This window comes from Chiloscyllium plagiosum, chromosome 22 (genome assembly GCF_004010195.1).
Source record: "Chiloscyllium plagiosum isolate BGI_BamShark_2017 chromosome 22, ASM401019v2, whole genome shotgun sequence".
Taxonomy (NCBI): domain Eukaryota; kingdom Metazoa; phylum Chordata; class Chondrichthyes; order Orectolobiformes; family Hemiscylliidae; genus Chiloscyllium; species Chiloscyllium plagiosum.
The window spans coordinates 9840273-9855639 of NC_057731.1; the positions used below are offsets into that span (position 1 = coordinate 9840273).

The following is a 15367-nucleotide window of genomic DNA, read 5'->3' on the forward strand; positions in this document are numbered from 1 at the left end:
CAGACTGGGATCACGGATAGTTAGGTCAGGATCACGGTGAAGCAGACTGGGATCACATTTAATTAGGTCAGGATCACAGTGAACCAGACTGGGATCACGGATAGTTAGGTCAGGATCACGGTGAAGCAGACTGGGATCACATTTAATTAGGTCAGGATCACAGTGAACCAGACTGGGATCACGGATAGTTAGGTCAGGATCACGGTGAAGCAGACTGGGATCACATTTAATTAGGTCAGGATCACAGTGAACCAGACTGGGATCACGGATAGTTAGGTCAGGATCACGGTAAAGCAGACTGGGATCACATTTAATTAGGTCAGGATCACAGTGAACCAGACTGGGATCACGGATAGTTAGTCTCCTCCGACCTATCACCCTCACCTTGACCTCTTTCCACCTATCAAATTTCCAACGTCCCTCCTCCAAGTCCCTCCTCCCTACCTTTTATCTTCTCCTGCTGAACACTCTCTGCTCATTCCTGAAGAAGGGCCTGTGCCCGAAACGTCGAATCTCCTGTTCCCTGGATGCTGCCTGACCTGCTGTGCTGTTCCAGCAATAAAGTTCCCTTTTCAATGCCAATCAGCATTAATTTATGACCTCCACAAAGCCATTGCTGGCTGTTCCTTTGCCAAAAATCACAGCCTTTGTCCTTGTTATCAACATGATCCAAGATTCTATTTGAGTATTCTCCTTCCAAACAGCTTACCAGTATGTGTTCTCCATTCCATGAACTTGGTATTCATTCATCACCAACTTTATTTGATCACCAGTGTCTTGCCTCTGAATTTCCTTCTGAAACTATTCCAGCTTGCTCTTTCCCTTCTTGCCTATTAAAGACTGATGTTTTGAATGAATCCTTAATGGCTTTTACACATTGCTTCCCGCTCAGTAACTATCTATTACTTGTAAGTTCCTTGAGTCATTTTATATAAGGAGTGCTGAGTAATTGGCACTTTTTGGTCAATATTCAGAGGTTGTCTGAGATGATCAAAATCTGCTTCTGACCATAACTCAATGATGATATATCCTGAACATCTAATCTATTGATGCCTTGATTCTGGGCTTCTGAGATGCTGACTATTTCTATTTAGCACTTTTTCTTCTTAATGCATGTCATAGGTATTCCTGAATACTTGCATTAATAGACAGCATCTTTCTCATTGAAGAAACCAGGAGCTTTTATCTGGAAATCCTTTCCCCAAACATAAACTCCACTATTCTCATCAGTGGGTGCTTTGGAGTGCAATGAGTTACAAACTGCATATTTGTAGTCTACAAAGGCAGCTGCCCATGTTAAACAGCAGTTGCCTCTAGTCAGGTGGAGATTAGCTCTGCAAAGATCAGGTCTAACGTTAAGATCTTATTTCGGATATGGTCCCGAGATACCTTTGGGAGAAGGTCGGTATTCTTTGGCAGACTTTAAGATGCCATTTGAGATTGTTAAAAGTAGATATGATTCTGTGCACAAATCCACTGGAATTTTCAAGAAAGCTATCCAAAGCAGCTGTCTGAAAGAACTGTCAAAACCTGTCAAGACAACTGCAACTTTTAGCCCCCAATTGTTTGAATTGTTAGCAGTAAAATAAAATACTGTTTGTTATTTCACTCTGCCTATTGACATAAACCTGAGGTTTATCATTATGAGAATAGTGTTGCATGAATGATTTCACAATCTTCCATTATCTAATTAGCTGCCTGGCATTTCAGAATTTTATTGACAGATCCAAACTTTAGACCTTTTAGGATTATTCATTGTAATGCATGTTTTTAGATGGATTGCGTACTTGAAATAAATGTTTCTTTTTCGTAAAGGATTATATAATGTAAGCAAATTAATGGAGTGAGGGGGTCAGTTAGCTCAGTTGTAGTTTGTGAGACAAAGTGATGCCAACAGCACAGGTTCATTTTCCAAATCGCCTGACATACCATGAAGGTCCCACCTTCTCAATCTCAGCTCATTGCTGAGATATGGTGACACCACCCCCAGAAGAAATCACCACCAGTCATCTCTCTCCAACGAACAAACCACCTGGAACTATAGTGCCTTTTAATAGGATAATTTTTAAAAAATAAATGGGGCTTTTGTTTTTAAAAGTAACAACAAAGTTTGCACCTGTTATTTAGAACTCTAATCTTGACATAGGGCCTGAGCTCTGTCCTTGGTCAATACTGCATGTGTTGGCATGGAGGGTACAAGGGCAAGAAGTACTGGGAAGGGAAGCATGCATTGGCATTAATTGGCAATAACTTGACACAGAAACTAAAAGGATTGGCATGAAGAATAGGAGAGGTTATGGAGGGTGGTGAAGGACATAGTCAAGAGTGTGGTGCTGGAAAGGCACAGCAGGTCAGGCGGCATCCGAGGAGCAGGAAAATCTACATTTTGGGCAAAAGCTCTTCATCAGGATTCCTGATGAAGGGCTTTTGTCCAAAACGTCGATTTTCCTGCTCTGCCCTTCGAACACCACACTCTTGACTATAATCTCCAGCATCTGCAGAACTCACTTTCGCCCTGGTGAAGGACATAGCCTAGCATAAATGCATATGCACTGGGCATAGTTAGTGTGTAGGGTGATGGGTGGAGGGGTTTTAAAGTTATATTCATCTTTTCAAATCTTGGTTAAAGTGCCAATGATCCAATGCAGGCCTCGTACACAGCACATCTTTGTACCTGTCAGAATGCTTGCTGCTTCTAAAGTTACCCCCAATGACTCTCAGACAATCTAAATGAAAATGCAAAGTTCACATTCTCTTGGTTTGGGTTTGCTGGGCTGGAAAATGTCCATTCTCCATGATATCCACCAGGGAGAGAAAGTTCAGGCCTCAAATTTTGAAAAGATCAAATATTAAGGATCGACATTTGGCATAGAAAAGGAGTACATTTGTCCATTAAAATTATTAACATTCTCTAAATCAATCATCTGTTTCATTCCTCAGCCCCATAATAATGTATTGTTTTAATTCTCTTTCAAAAGCTTTTCTGTCTTTCTGTTCTTACTGATTGTATACTGAATGCACTAGCAACATCATTGAACATAGAGATATGCAAATTAGGGAAAGAAATAGGCCACTTGGCCCTTTGAACTGACTCCACCATTTAATAAGATAATGTCAAATCTGTTATTGCTTCAAATTCCACATTCTTACCTACCCAAAATATTCGCTGATTCATTTGGTGAACAAGAATCTATATAAATCCAATTCAATAATATTCAATGATTCTGCAGAAAGTTCTAAATTTTCACAATCTGCTGAGAGAACGATAATCTCCCAATTCGACCCTAAAAGAGGAACCCCTAATTTTAAACCAGTCTCCTAGTTCTGCGCCGAAAAAGAAGACAATGAACCGTGGATACTGGAAATCTTGAAAAAAAAAATCAGACATTACTGGGAGAACACAGCAGATCTGGCAGCAACTGTGGAGAGAAAGTAGAAGGTTCTGAAGAAGGGTCACTGGATCCAAAAGAGAACTGTGCTTTCTTTCCACAGATCTTGCCAGGCTTGCTGAGTTTCTCCAGCAATTTCTGTTTTGCCCTAGTTCTGGACAAAACCACAGAAGGAAACACCCTTCCCATCTGCACTTTATTATGACCGTTAATGATCTTGTAAACCTCAATCAAGTCACTCTCACTCTGCTAAACTTTAGTGGGAATAAGCACCGTCTGTTCAACTTTCATTCCAGGTGAAGGGCTTTTGCCCGAAACGTCGATTCTCCTGCTCCTCGGATGCAGCTGACCTGCTGTGCTTTTCCAGCACCACACTCTTGTTTCTAATCTCCAGCATCTGGAATCCTCACTTTTGCCCTACTCAACTTTCCTCAGAATACATCCTGCTCATTTCAGCTATTAATATGGTAAACCTCCTGGGATCCACCTCAAATGTATTTGCCACTCTCCTTTAATGACCAAACCAAAGCTGCTCATATTATTTCCATTGTGGACTCAGAACTGTTCTGTATAACTGAAGAATAATATTAGAATCATGTATTCAATTCTCCTTACAATAAACAATGATATCCCAGTACCCTTAATTATCAATGTAACTGCATTCTAAATTTTTGCGATTGAATTTAATCTGCATTTAAAAGTAAGTTTATTGGTGACCATCTTCAATTTATGCCATCAGTGTTCTTTTCATATCAAGTCCCATGACAACTTGGAGTACCATCTCCTTCAAGATTTTGGTGATTCAGTCAAAGAGACTCAAATTCTAATTCCTTGGATCATCTTAGTGAATCTCTACTGATCCCTATCAAATCTGATATCCTCTCAAAGTAGCAGGTTGAATAACAAATATAATAGTCTAAAGGTAACCTTTTCACTGACTCATATCAATTAAATATAGGAAGGATGTTGTGAAACTGGAAAGGATTCTGAAAAGATTTACAAGGATGTTGCCAGAGTTGGAGGGTTTGAGCTAGAGGGAGAAACTGAATAGGCTGTGGCTATTTCCCTAGAGCATCTAGGCTGAGGGGTGACTTTATAGAGGTTTATAAAATCATGAGGGGCATGAATACGGTGAACAGGTAAGGTCTTTTCCCTGGGATGTGGGAGTCCAGAACTAGAGGGCATAGGTTTAAATCTAAAGAGGAAAGATTTAAAAGGTTCCTACGGGGTAAACTTTTCACAGAGAGGGTAATGCATGTATGAAAGTGGTGGAGGCTGGTACAATTACAACATTCAACAAGCATCCGGATAGGTATACGTCTAGGAAGGAATTAGAGAGATATGGTCAAATGCTGGCAAATGGGACTAGATTAATTTTAGATACCTGGTTTGCATAGATGAGTTGGACCAAGGCAGGGTCTGTTTCCATGCCGTACAGCTCTATTACTCCAATTAGCCTTTTAGCTATGCTTTGTACATCACAACCTACTGTAAAGCTCAGGAGCCCATTTTCTCATTTTTAAAAATCTATTAACTTTTCCTGCTATAGTTTTTTTTGTTATTTGAGCTTCTAAAAGTTTATAAAATTTTATTCTTTACTCACAGAGGATTCAGAGAATTATGTTTGAATATTTGATGAATTAAGCTCCAATAATCCTTGGGGCACAGTTGAATTGATTCTATTGCATGTATGTATCCTTTGCACAACCTATGAGGTCCTGGTTTAAAGATGTTCAAGAGGTTTGATCTGATTTAGGTGCACATTGTTAATCAGCTTAGCCAGCTTAGCTTCCATTGGCGTCCAATTCAATACTTGACGTGAATAATTCAATACATAATAAAATCAATATGAATTACCATAACAGCACATTAAGATAAATGAACAACCAATTCTTCTTGCGTGTGATTATTACCTGAATACATAAGTTTATATGCCTTTAGTTTTACTATCAGGTTAGAAGTGAGCAAAAACTGGCTCAGATTTTATAGTCAGTCGTCCCTGTTTTTTGATAGTCCTGTCGAGTCGAGTTTTTGCATGCTATTATGGTTACATTTTCTACTATCCGATCTATAGAGTGCTCTCAATAAAAGCTGAGCTGTATCTGAAAATAGGGTAAGCAATAGTAGTCTCTTTAATCAAAATTTTCACTAAGACTTTATACACTTTATGGTAAGGTCCCAGGGAGTGTTGCTGAACAAAGAGACCTTGGAAAGCAGGTTCATAGCTCCTTGAAAGTGGAGTCGCAGGTAGATAGGATAGTGAAGAAGGCATTTGGTATGCTTTCCTTTATTGGTCAGAGTACTGAGTACATGAGTTGGAAAGGTCATGTGCAGCTGTACAGGACATTGGTTAGGCCACTGTTGGAATATTGTGTGCAATTCTGGTCTCTTTCCTATCGGAAAGATGTTGTGAAACTTGAAAGGGTTCAGAAAAGATCTATAAGGATGTTGCCAGGGTTGGAGGATTTGAGCTATGGGGGGAAGGCTGGGGCTACTTCCCCTGGAGCGTCGGAGGCTGAGGGGTGACCTTATAGAGGTTTACAAAATTATGAGGGGCATGGATAGGATAAATAGACAAAGTCTTTTCCCTGGGGTCGGGGAGTCCAGAACTAGAAGGCATAGGTTTAGGGTGAGAGGGGAAAGATATAAAAGAGACCTGAGGGGGCAACTTTTTCACGCAGAGGGTGGTACATGTATGGAATGAGCTGCCAGAGGAAGTGGTGAAGGCTGGTACAAATGCAACATTTAAGAGGCATTTGGATGGGTATATGAATAGGAAGGGTTTGGAGGGATACGGACCGGGTGCTGGCAGGTGGGCATAGATTGGGCTGAGATATCTGGTCGGCATGGACAGGTTGGACCAAAGGGTCTGTTTCCATGCTGTACATCTCTACGACTCTATGACATGCAGAATCTAAACCAGGAATTATTAATTAGATTTAAATTATAGACAAAAAGTTTAAAAAAAAAGGCCGTACAGGTGGAATTAAGAGAGAGAGATAAAAGAGATAGAATAAAATTAATTTTAGTTTATTTTTCTTATCTCTCGCAATAATTAAATTTTATAATACTAAAGTTTCAGGTCAGGCACAATTGTTTGATATGATGTATATATAATAGAAAATTGACTATCCTGAATACATCAGCTCTAACAATTTTCTGTCATGTTCAAAGGGTAACGAGTGAGTAGCATCACAATTCCACATCTGTTGTTGCAGAGTCTATCAGCAAGGTATTGCCATGGCAAAGTCCATGGAAGAGCAAGATAGCTCAGATCACAAGATCGGGATTTCTGCCTTGAACGCACATTTGCTGTCGCCAGAAGTTGCTGTCCAATTAACCCCATGCTAATGGTGAGTATTATCCGTCTTAACTTTTTTTCAGGGTAACTCAGGGGCTATGAGTGATTGTTCCTGCAGATTAACCCAAAAAGAACTTTCAAGCCTAGGTGAGAAAATAATAATTTTTACTGGAATGAAGCTCATGTGCATATAAGATTAAGTGCAGTAATTACCATAATTAATTATAAAATTTATTCTGCATAATATCCTTCCATCTGTACACATAAACCCCTTGTACTTGAGATGTGTGTACTACAGCTTAACGTTCGTAAGGTATAATACTTGAAAGTGCAATCTCAGAGTATCACTTCCTCAAAATGTCAAGTACATAACATAAGTGAAATGCTAATGGCTCAAGTAACTCTTTACCTTTTAAGTTACCAGTTTCCTAAACGGAGGACTGGTGGGTGACTACTGTGCCTTCATGTAAGAAAGGGTGTAAGATGTCTGGAAACTATAGATCTGTGAGACTGACATCAGTGGTAGGTAAGTTGTTGGAGGGGATTCTGAAAGATAGGATTTCTCTGCTTTTGGAGGGGCAAGGACTGATTAGGGATAGTCAGCATTGCTTTGTGCGAGGGAAACTGTGACACACAAACTTGATTGAGTTTTTTGATGATGTAACCAAAGTAAGATGTTAATCTACCAACAGTAGATGTTTTCAATATGGACTTTAGTGAAGCCTTTGACAAAGTTCCACATGGTAGACGAGTCAGATTACATGGGAACCAGGGAGAGCTTCCAATTGGATTAAAAATTGGCTTGATAGTTGGAGACAGATGGTGGTAGTGGAGGGTTGATCTTTGGACTGGAAGCCTGTGACCAATGGTATTCTGCAGGATTGCTGCTGGGTCCACTTTTGATTGTCATTTATAGAAATAATTTGGATGGGTATTTAGGAGTCATGGTTAGTACGTTTGCAGATACCACCAACATTGGTCAGTGAGGAAGTGAACAGTGAGGAAGGTTATTTACGATTACAAAGGACTCTTGATCAATTGGACCAATGGGTTGAGTGGCAGATGGAGTTTAATTGGGATAAATCAGAGGTGGTGCATTTAGTAAAACAAACAAAGAAGGACTTATACAGTTAATAGTAGGGCCCTGGGTAGTCTTGTTGACCAGAGTGACCTAAGGGTTCAGGAACATAGTTCTTTGAAAGTTGCATCATAGGTACACAGGGTGGTTAACATCGCATAAGCACACTTGCCTTCATTGCTCAGACTACTTAGGGCAGCACAGTGACTCAGTGGTTAGTACTGCTGCCTCACAGCACCAGAGGCCCAGGTTCAATTCCAGCGTTGGATAACTGTCTGTGTAGAGTTTGCACATTCTCCCCCTGTCTGTGTGTGTTTCCTCCTGGTGCTCCGGTTTCCTCCCACAATCCAAAAATGTGCAGGTTAGGTAAATTAGCCATGCGAAATTGCCCATAATGTTCAGTAATGTGTAGGTTAGGTGCATTAGTCAGGGGTAAATGTAGATTTATAGGGTAGAAGAATAGCTTTGGTTGGGATACTCTTTGGAGGTTCAGTGTGGACTTGTTGGGCTGAAGGGCCTGCTTCCACACTATAGAGATTCTATGAGTGCAAGAATTGGGATGTCATAGTAGGCCATTTTTTGAGTCATATATAGATTCCTGCTTCTGGAAGGATAGTATTAAATTGGAGCGGATTCAGGATGTTGCCGGGAATGGAGAGTTTGAGTTATGAAAATAGGCTGAATAGGTTGGAACGTCTTTCACTGGAGCAATTGAGATTGAGTGGTGACCGTATAGAGGTTTATAAAATCTTGACAGGCCTAGTTAAGGTGAATAGCAATGGTCTCTCCCCTAATATGGGGAGTTTAAAACGAGGGAGCACATTTTTAAGGAGAGGAAAAAGATTAAAAAGTGATCTGAGAGGCAACTTTTTTACACCGAGAGTGGTTTGTACCTGGAAGGAATTGCCAGAAGAAATGGTGGATGCAAGTACAGTTTCAACATTTGAAAGACTTTTGGATATTTACATGAATAGGAAAGGTTGAGAGGGATATGGGCAAATTCAGGCGAGACTAAATTAGTTTGGGAAACATAGTCAGCATGGACACTATGGCCTGAGGGGTTTGTTTCCACATTGTATGACTGTATGACAATGTTGCCGAAGAATTACTGAGAAACATGCTACTATACTAGATGGGATTGAGGTTCACAAGGAGGAGGTGTTAGAAATTCTGGAAAGTGTGAAAATAGATAAATCCCCTAGGTCAATGGGATTGATCATAGGATTTTCTGGAAAGCCAGGGAGGAGATTGCAGGGCCTTTGGCTTTGAATTGTATGTCATCGTTGTCTATAGGAATAGTACCAGAAGACTGGAGGACAGCAAATGTTGTTCCTCATTCAAGAAGGGGAGTAGAGACAATTGAAAGACTTTTGGATATTTACATGAATAGGAAAGGTTGAGAGGGATATGGGCAAATTCAGGCGAGACTAAATTAGTTTGGGAAACATAGTCAGCATGGACACTATGGCCTGAGGGGTTTGTTTCCACATTGTATGACTGTATGACAATGTTGCCGAAGAATTACTGAGAAACATGCTACTATACTAGATGGGATTGAGGTTCACAAGGAGGAGGTGTTAGAAATTCTGGAAAGTGTGAAAATAGATAAATCCCCTAGGTCAATGGGATTGATCATAGGATTTTCTGGAAAGCCAGGGAGGAGATTGCAGGGCCTTTGGCTTTGAATTGTATGTCATCGTTGTCTATAGGAATAGTACCAGAAGACTGGAGGACAGCAAATGTTGTTCCTCATTCAAGAAGGGGAGTAGAAACAACGCTGGTAATTATAGACCTGTGAGCCTTACTTCGGTTGTGGGTAAAGTATTGGAAAAGGTAATAAGAGATATGATTTATTACCATCTCAATAGGCATAAGTTGATTAGGGATAGTCAACATGGTTTTGTGAAGAGTAGGTTGTGCCTCACAAATCTTATTGAGTTCTTTGAGGAAGTGACCAAACAGGTGGATGAGGGTAAAGCCATTGATGTGGTGTATATGGATTTCAGTAAGACATTTGATAAGTTTCCCCATGCTAGGCTACTGCACAAAATATGGAGGATTGAGGGTGATTTAGCAGTTTGGATCAGAAATTGGCTCGCTGAAAGAAGACAGAAGGTGGTGGTTGATGGGAAATGTTCCTTCTGGTGTTCAGTTACTAGTGGTGTATTGCAAGGATCTGTGTTGGGTAAGGATGGATGGGTTAGTAAATTTGCAGATGACACTAAGGTCGGTACAGTTGTGGATAAAGCTGAAGGATGTTGTACGTTACAGAGGGACATAGATAAGCTGCAGAACTGGGCTAAGAGGTGACAAATGGAGTTCAATGCAGAAAAGTGTGAGGTGATTCAATTTGGAAGGAGTAACAGGAATGCAGAGTACTGGTCAAAGGATAACATTCTTGGTAGTGTAGATGCGCAGAGAGATCTCAGCGTCCATGTGCGTTGATCCCTCAAAGTTGCCACCCAGGTTGACAGGGTTGTTAAAAAGGAATATGGTGTGTTATCTTTTATTAGTAGAGGGATCGGGTTTCAGAACCATGCTGAAACTGTACAAAATTCTGTTGCGGCTGCACTTAGAGTATTGAGTGCAGTTCTGGTCGCCACATTATAGGAAGAGTGTGGATGCTTTGGAAAGGGTTCAGAGGAGATCTACTAGGATGTTGCCTGGTATGGAGGGAGGGTCTTACAAGGAAAGGTTGAGGGACTGGGGGCTGTTTTGTTAGAGAGAAGAAGGTTGAGAGATGTCTTAATTGAGACATATAAGACAATCAGCGGGTCAGATAGGGTGGACATGGACAGCCTTTTTGCTAGGATTGTGATGGAGAGGACATAGCTTCAAATTGAGGGGTGATAGATCTTGGACAGATGCCAGAGGTAGTTTCTTTAATCGGAGAGTAATAGGATTGTGGAACGCACTGCCTGCAATAGTTGTAGACGTGCCAATTTTACAGGCATTTAAATGATCATTGGATAGACATATGGATGAAGATTGAATAGTGTGATGGGCTTCAGATTAGTTTTACAGAACGATGCAACATCGAGGGCTGAAGGGCCTATACTGCGTTATAATGTTCTATGTTCTATGTGAATGACTTAACAAGTAGCAGAGAATACCAGGAAGAAATGACCAGCAACAATCCCCAAACAAGAACGAATTTTCTCAAATTATTGCTTGTTTTTTTAAATTGCATTACAATAGTAAACTTTAAAAGATTATAATGTTTAAAGACTCCATTTTTGATTTATCAAAACATTATAATTTGAGAGTATACATTTACATTTAGGATAAATTAGAGGTATCATATGATCTATGCTGGAGGCTAGCAGGCTGCAAAAACTGAATGGTAATTAGTAAGAATCAAAGCAAGATCAAATTGTGTTACTGAAAGTGAGGTGAGCAATATTTACATTTCAGGATAATCACAGCAATTGTGATGTCCACAATTAGAAGACTTAAACTCTCCTGAAACTCTTACAAAAGTTGGTATCAAGATTAGAAGTTGTTGTGCTGAAATTTACCCCTTGGATTCTAAGATGAAAATTGATTATGGTCAGAGATAGCTAATTAATATTTCTACTTGGCAACAGAAATGAGGTGTTTCCTGTTACAATGGTTTTCTGATTTTTGATAACACTATGCAAGAGGACAGTAAGGTCTAAGGTAGAGCGGAGAAAGCTGCTGTCATGAAATTTTGAAGGAAAACTGGAGAGTTATTTGCCAAACATTGAAAGAAGGGTCCCCTTGAAATCTCATACTTTGTAACATTGTTGCAGAAAAGCAAAGTGAATGCCAGAGTGCTATGCCATACTTGGTTTGATGTCAAAAGGAGAAGTGAATGAACTCTCAAGATCTCACAACATACATGGGAACTCTTTGGTGACATTAGGAAGTGAAATGGGAACATTCTTCCCAAGTATAAAAACTACAACATCAAGTTAGTAATGTTTGATTTAGTATATGTACACGCACAGTAACATTTTCTTATTTGAAGTAAGAACAATTTAAGGCATGATTCTTGCACTTGATCATTGGGTCTTTGAACATTTCTTTTAACATTTAACAGTTAGTGTAATGATCATGATTATTGTCATTTTCTTTCTTCATTCAAACAAACTCAAGATTAACTGGCATTTACAAAACAGAAGAAGGAAAAACACCAAAATAACATTACAATTGCTTATTTCAGGGAAGAAACTGATGCAAAACAAATTGTTACACTTTTATGAACTGGAAAGTTTGCTTCATGCTGGTTGTTGTCTGGACCAAGTATGCATGTAAGAGAGACTGAGTAATAGAAATTGTACTTTCATCACACTGTATTGCGATGTAACTGCAGTACTCAAAATGCATCACCAAAATATATTGACAAGTTAGGAAAGAATGTGAGGTAATTACGTGCACATGAGATAGAAAATCTTCATGTGATTTGTAACTTCTCCCCTTGTTTTTGGGAAGTTTTAGGACTAGATTGTTCCTGATGAAGGGCTTATGCCTGAAACACCAATTCTCTTGCTCCTCGGATGCTGACTGATCTGCTGTGCTTTTCCAGCACCATATTCATGACTCTGATCTCCAGCATCTGCAGCCCTCACTTTCTCTTAGATTGTGGCATGTCTCAGACAGAAATTTTGAAAAAAGTAATTATGATGTTGGCGCTTAACAGGGAAAATAACAATTTTTCACATTTCATGATTTACATGTTTAAGCCGGAAGGACAGGGAGGGGAAAAGCACCAATGTCATAATTATTTTTTTAACACCCAGTTGAATCCAACATCTGCAGTCAGCACTGAAGTAAAGAAAAGATGGTATTTGAAATGAGTATTGGATGTTGAACTCGGGATCAAGGGAACTCTTGAAATGGGAGTGAAAATAGTGTCAGATATTCTGCCTAGAATCAATGAAGCAGTGCCAGAATGTGACAAAGATCAGACATTCAGGTGATAGTTACTTGAAGGTTTGGCAATGATAAGCCGATAGATTTAGAAAAAAAATGTAAATAAACCTTGCAAATCGAGAAGCAGTTTTAAAGTTCTTTTTTAAAAAAAGTGTAATCATGTAATTATACTGGGAAAGGGAAGGTATGGCGGGAACCATCATTTGAATTGCACTGTGGTGGATATGAAAATTTAATTCAATCAATAAATCTAATGGTTAGTGTCATTGTAGATTGTCATTAAAAAAAAGTCTGATTTACTGATGTCCTATGGGGAAAGAAAATTTACATCCTCATTTGGTCTGCCTACAAATGTCTGCATGAGTGGTAGATTCTTATCTGCCTCCTGAGATGGCCTTGCAAGCTGCTCAGGTGTATCATCTACTGAAAAAGTCTATATAAGGGGATAAATGGGACAACCATCCCAACATGAAGCAAGGCTTTGGAAACAACAGTACAAATGCTTCCCGGACAATGCTGAAAAGTCCTCCTAATTAACACCTGGGGCTGGTGCCAAAATTAGGAGAGCTGGATGAGGAAGGATGAACTGGCTCCCCTTCTGCATTTGTTTCCCCACCAACTCAATTGGCCACAACAAGATTAATTTGCAACAGGTCCCCTCCCTTTCTCTCACACCAAATGAAGTCATGTTTGAAATGGAACCGACTTAAGTAGGCTTAACAAAAGAGCAAGTTTCTTCATTAGTAAATCCAAGAATAAATAATAACACACATATTGAAAATGAGAAGTGAGTTTAAAAAAAGTTATAAGTTAAAAGACACCTGAATCAGTATCTAGAACATTTGGGAAGAGTAGATAGTGGAACATTAATAGTTAAGCAGTTGATTTCTGAATTCTTGGTTTTGCAAAATAATTGAGATGTTTTTGTTCTGTATCCTTTTGACTGGCTTTCTGGTTTCTGACACTCGGGGTACAGAATTCTCTAGCCTAAGAAAATTCCCAGGATATCACAATTCAGATTATGATACATTTCTCCCCTCTTCATTCCATCTTTAGTGAAGCTTCCTTGTTACCTCTTCAGGTGTGACAATGCATGGTCTTTGTCTCTCTACCTCCAGACACAGCCACTGAATTTACATCGACAGTTAACTGTTAGCTGTATGTTCTTTTTTAAAAGAATACAAATACTGTAATTTGTTAAGTTCATAGATGATTTAGTGTTATGATCATATCAACACATCCAGTCACGAATGGTAGTGAACAATTAAATGATTCACTGGAGGAGGAAGCTTTGCTAATGTCAATATCTTTAATGATGGAGAAGCCAAGCACATCACTGCAAAAGTCATGGCTGAGATAACAACTATATTTATTCACAAGAGAGAATGATTTTTCCCAGCATCTTCCGAGTCTCGCAGACTCATAGATGCTAGTCTTTGGCCAGTTAAATTCAGGCCATGTGATACCAAGAAGTGAATATTTGAAGGCACTGGATACTGCAAAACAATGGCCTCTCTCAACATTCTAGCCAAAGAGTGAAGTCATGAGCTCCACAACTAGGTGCACCCCTACCCCAATACTATAAATGTGGTATGATTAAAGTTTTATACACCTGCAACATGACTTTCCAACTTCTTTACTCAATGTCCTGACCAATGAAGGCAAGCATGCTGTATGCATACTTTACCACCTTATCCACTTGTATAGCCATTTTTAGTGATCTTTGCACTTGCACACCAATACTGCTCTGTTTATCAATACTCCTAAGGATCTTGCCATTGACTGTACACTTCTTCTTGCATTTGACCTCCCAAAATGCATCACCTCACACTTGTCCAGATTAAACTCCATCTGCCATTTCTCTACTCAACTTTCCAATTGATCTACATTCTGTTGTATCATTTAACAATATTCCTCACTATCCACAACTCCACAAATTGTCATTTTATCTGCAAACTTACTAATCAGACCACTTACATTTTCATCCGAATCATTGATATCTTATACAGAGGTCCCAGCACTGATCCTTGCAGAACAGCACTGGTTACAGAACTCCAGTCAGAAAAATAACCCCCAACCCCATCTACCCCCTGCATCTACCCTCTGTTTTCCATGATCAAGCCAATTTTGCATCCGACTTACCAACTTACCATGGATCCCATATAACTTAATCTTCTCAATTAGCCTACTGTGAGAAAATCTTTAGTAAAGTCCTTGCAAACAACATGCACTGCACCACCCTCATTAATTACCTTTGTCACTTCCTCAAAAAACTCAAACAGGTTTGATTGTCTGAAAGTTGTTTGGAGCTCTTGTACTGGATTAATAGCCAGTCATCAATGAACAATCCTACTCCCATACTAAGTCCTTAGTACTAAGTACTTAGGCACTAAGTCCTCTGCCACTGCTTCATATTGTAGACAGATTTAATAAAGCATCACTTAGACTCTTGAATCCATTTCCTATTTTCAAAGTTCACACCTGTTTATTTTTAATGTGAAGTGTTACAAAAACATGGATTGCTTTGACTGTTACATAGATAAATTGCGTCATTCAACTGCAGGTAAAATGCAATGTCATCTCACCAATGTATATATTGCTTATTATTCTTATACATGCAAAATATTTATAGCAACTTATATCATCTCTAACACTTCTAACTTTTTGAACTATCATAAGACATCTAATAGGAGTAGTATAAAA

General features: G+C 39.3%; 1 protein-coding gene across 2 annotated transcripts in view; it reads right to left on the bottom strand.

Moving 5' to 3' along the window:
* Positions 1-15367, bottom strand: part of pcdh15b (protocadherin-related 15b) — a 1523107-nt gene that overhangs the window by 413213 nt on the left and 1094527 nt on the right. The gene's annotated exons all lie outside the window — the stretch shown is intronic.